Raw genomic sequence first — 5,051 nt, 5'->3', positions numbered from 1 at the left:
CAGACGTCGCAGACTTCTTTGAACGTGTCAGTGGATCAAGTCTCCACAAAAAGGCGAACGCCTGTAATATTGATCTTGCATAGGTAATGCATTAATTTCTTACTTTGGAGGTATCCAACGTGCCCCGCCGACCTCTTTGGGTCGCCTTTAAGACCCTTCTTTCGGAGGGGAATATAAATATATCTTGAAACAGGCACGTACCCAGGGGGTGGAGGCCCAAGCCCCCCCCCCCCCCCCCCCCCTCGAAATTAAGCGCCTCTTCCCCCACCTTCCCCGCGCACGACACCACTCCTCAGACACATTCCTAAAGCGCTGCCAAATGAATGCTCATACTTCACAGCTGTTTCGCGGTCAACATTTTGCTGCCTTTTTCACTCCTTTTGGATGGCGGTAGTTACCGGCATCTCCTGGTGTGTGCAGGCCAGTTTCCTCATAGACTTGGTGGCCGCGCGATTAACTCGAGATGCGTTCAGTTGTCACCACCTATTCAACGGTCACGTGCATTGCTGTTGCTTTGTTAGTTCAAGCTTCTTTGTTTAGACTGATCCAAGGACAAAGAAAGGGATTCGGTTCGTAGTCAGCTCGTCTGCATGCGCGAGAAACGAATTGTGGCCGGACAAAACCGCCAGTTGCGTTCAACGTGTCCTTTTGCTTCAATATTTCCTCGAGTGACGGCTGGCCGCGACGGTGGCAGATTCTCGGAACCATATACCCGCGATATGGGTTAGATAAGGTGAAAAATAAAATGATGCGAAACCGCGTCCATCATCAAAACCTGCACTAACTCGTATTCCCATAAGCGATATGACTGTCACCCGTTACCTCATATGGTTTTTCTCTAAATGTGCAGCACTTTTCGTGCAACTTGGCAACTGGAAACAAGAGTCACAAGGAGTAGAGAAATTAAGCGATCTATTGAGGGAGAAAGCCAAGGCAAGAGCCAAACGGGAAGGAAAAGCGATAGTTAACAAATGTAACCGTTGCTTCTAAAAATATTTATGGATCAACATCTTTCTATTTGAGAACGAAGTAGAGAAAACGCCGCCGGAAGTGGAGAACAATTCCGTGACGCTTCCAAAGTTGCCTGTCGAGCCGCCTGACGTAGCCACTTCTCTGCTGTGCTTGTGTATAGGTGTTTTTCTAACCTTCCCCGGTGGGCGCAGTACGTCTATAACCGCAGCGTCCTGCGCTCTACATGGTAATATGGGACTGGCGGCCACGCAAAGTTACGCAACTTCACAAATAACAATACGAGTCTATTGTGGCGCTTAACTTGGTAGAGCAGTACACGAGGGATCCAAAAGAACAGTGATTGTTCCGCAGATGTATATTTCTCTATAATTTTTCCCGAACTAACTAAAAAAACGCTGCTATATTCGGATACAACTCAAGTATACAGTAAAGCCCCGCACACGCCCTCATAACCACCACCCACTGTTACTACGCGAGGTTGCAAATAATTCGTACTTCAAACGTTTCCTGCTACCAAAATCAGGCGGTAACCAAAAAATAAAATTCTTAGCGCGTAAATTTATACGTTTTCCCTCCCGTATTATAGAGGAATGGCGAATGCCTAATTCTTTATTGAACTGAAATAAAATGCTTGCTTCGCTTCAACTATGCGGTATATTGTCAAGTTGCACTTCAGTTTGCAGTGAAGTTTCATGAGTAAAACGGGTTCAGCAGCGAAATGAACTGTACCCCAGACTTTTGAAGATTAAATTAAATTATGGAGTTTTACGTGTCGAAACCATGAGGCATGCCGTAGTGGGGGACTCCGGACCCCCAGGGGCAATCGAAAATGCGGCCGCCGTGGCCGGGATTCAATCCCGCGACCTCGTGCTTTGCAGCCCAACATCATAGCCACTAAGCAACCATGGCAGGTAGACTTTTGAACAGTGAAATGCTCAGACTCCACACACTTTGTCCATGAACACCTCATTGCTTTCGTCGATGAAAAGACTCTTCAAGAACAACAGACGTTCCGGAGGTATCAAGTACGACGCTATTTTGAAAAGACCGCAAGACGACGATTTTATTTGGCTTCTGTGTTTGACTGGCGGAGTAACACAACCCCGTGTGGACCGTGTGCCTTGGTTGTCAACTGTAGTTTCTTCTAAGTTCTATGCTACCACAGAAATATTTAACAGTTTCGCTTTTTTAAATTGTTCTTGGCATCCTACGCTTCTTTCCTGCGCGAGTGCATTTGATGTGGATACTTGTTGGCCTAGTAAAGGAGAGGTGTAACTCAGAGGCGTACCTGTGAGATACACCTTATTTTATTTCTCTTTTGCGGGTTTACGCGCCTTTATGGTGAATGGCGGGGGGTTATTAACATTTGTACTGGTAAATTTACCCCCCCCCCCCCCTCACTGGCATAGAAAAGTTACATTGGGCTGCCCCCCCCCCCCCCCCCCCCCCTCGTCTGCCTTGAAAGTATGCGTTTGAGCAAGGCTGCACACTGAGAAGTTGAATCGTGCATTTATTGATGTGAGGACGCAGCTTTATCTTAATGTACCTGTTTTATTTTCTCGTGGTGCCCGCTTTCGTACGTCGCTGGAAACGTCATAAAAGGGTGCTGTGGCTTTCAGAGGCTACCATGCGCCGTGTAAGAGCAATGTAGAGAGGTGCGCAAACTCTGCCCCTAACGCCCGCGAATACGCTGCTCGTTCGCGGCCAGATTATGTTCGACTCGGTTACAGCTCGGTCGACGCCATCGTAGGGGGCGCTGCGAAATGCGGTCCCAGTCGCGCCCGGGCGTAGGTGAATATGCTATGGACGCTCGCGCGCGCTAAGTCTCGACACCTGGATGTATTTTCCTACACCGTGCTACCAACGCCAGCGTCGCGGCATATATTGTCGTCGATTTCTCTGGGCACGTGCAGCCATTCTCGAGACATTTCTTCGTTTTATATGCTCACAGTTGCAGTTAACAGAACTGCAATACATTTCTGTAGTTCCAGGGTTACGCATGTGTAATCTTCGTTCACGAATTCTTCTTGCCTGACAATTTTTGGGAGTTTGTGAAGCATTCCAGACCATAAATGAAAAGCTGGCGTTTCAGAGTTACTAGAATTCATATTTATGTTTCACGTGCAACACATTGAGATCAATTTGGTTCAGCGGTGGTCTCATAAAAGCATTCGAGCGCGGGCCTGTATTTGATGAGGGAGCGCAGAGTTGGCCCCGAGCTAGAGAATCCTCTTAATATACTCCTCGACGAGGATCATTCATTTCCTAATGAGAATGGCTTTCTTCGGTCTTTCTTTGTGGTTGGATATGTATATGGCCTGAATCGCACGTATATCCTGCTTCTGCTATGGTGACTAGAAGAGTGCTTCTCGAACTATCCCAGTATGTGACCCCGTTTATTATTTTCCAAACCTAGCATGAGCCTTGCAACCATAAGCAGCCTGCAAATGTTTTGTTGAACGACGCAGATACAGTCTTTATTTTAATTTATTTGTTAGACAGTAAACAGACGTTTTATATTTTGAAAAATATTGACTTAATGATGTAGTTGACTGATAATCATGCAGTTCAGCCCTTGAGAACCGGCCTTCAAATAATTTCCTCCGCTACCTCGAAGGCGACATAACTTTTTCGCCTCGCACCGATAATTGAAGGAGTGCGGAGAGAGAAGTGGATCGCTTTAATGTTTGACGTGAAAGGTTGGCAAGGTGTGTGTATTGACGTCATTGTCTGTAGTGGTAGTTGGGGGCACCGTGACCCCTCAAGAAATGCTCGTGAGCCATTTGGGAGTAAGGAACCTGCAGTTTGTGAAACGCTGGTCTAGAATATACAGAGTAGTTCGCTGAACACAGGCACCGCGGTGGCATCGACAGTGGAACCTGCCACCGGCGAACGCTTGGTGCACTGGAGCACGGGATCGTGCGTTTCACCCACTCGCTCCACGCTTTGGATAGCAGAAGGTAGTTTCCGCTCTCGTTTCTGCATACAACGACGCGACTATTCAGTAATAATAAACTGCGCCTTCTTCGCTCGAGTGAGCGATCGTACGTTTCGTTGCCCTATAGTGCCGTAGCCCCCTCTGCCCGTGGGAACGGTTCGACCCTCTCCTGTTGGAAATGCCCGGCGGTCGCCCCGCTAATCGATTTATTATAGGCACCATACTTTTAAAGCGAAAGCTTTACTCGCCCCGAGCTTGCGATTTCGCCGTGGCGGTGCTCCGAGATGGCACATGACGTCACAACGCGCACCTCGCCGCGGATATTTCTTTCTCTCCCTCTTGCTCCCTAGTCACTACTGCACATGCGCCACTAGTAGCACCGAGATACAGGTGTTCCGCCGCTGCTCAGCGCCAGACCTTGCCGCTTTCGGCCGTTTGGTAAGACGTCACACCGCGTTCCTCGTCGTTGCGCTCGCCTCCGCTCGCTTCGCCAGCTGCATCGCATGCCTGATAACATGTCGGAGGATTGAAAAGGAGAGCTCGCGTGCGCCGCAACCACAGTTGAGGTGACAGTATGGACGGTGACAATTCTGATAAGCAGGAGGAGGTCTGGAATCGATATTGGAACGAGAAGAATAGGAAACGAATCGCCCAGGAAACAGACGAACAGCGCGCCGAACGACTGGCTAAACGCCGCAGCATAGCTGGACAACCAGACTAACCTGGACTTGCAATCAAGATTAACCAAGGCTAGCCATGCTATGCCTTAGCTTTCACTACGTATATCCTGGCATAGCCGAGCTAAGCCATTGCCAATTTTGTCTAGCTATACTCTACCTCAATAGTTTCTTGCAGCACTTCAATAGCTGAGAGATCTGCACGGCGTCTGCTTGCCGTCTTGTCCGTACATGTTCCACGTCTGGAGAATTGATGTTACAAATGTACCAGCGAAATAAAACATAAGCTGCTTTTGCGCCATGAACACGATATACGGTCCTTCCCTTTACCTGTGCGCCTTCTCTGCCGTTTCTTGCCAACAGCATACGCCCAGCATCGTCTGCTCAGCGTCACATAAACAGAGCTTCACACAATGATTGCTAGAGAGAACTCTATTGTTAGTGTATATGGAAGTTGCGATTGG

This window comes from Dermacentor andersoni, chromosome 10 (genome assembly GCF_023375885.2).
Source record: "Dermacentor andersoni chromosome 10, qqDerAnde1_hic_scaffold, whole genome shotgun sequence".
Lineage (NCBI taxonomy): Eukaryota > Metazoa > Arthropoda > Arachnida > Ixodida > Ixodidae > Dermacentor > Dermacentor andersoni.
The sequence above is the reverse complement of the archived record's forward strand: the minus strand, read 5'-3'. Positions refer to the sequence as shown.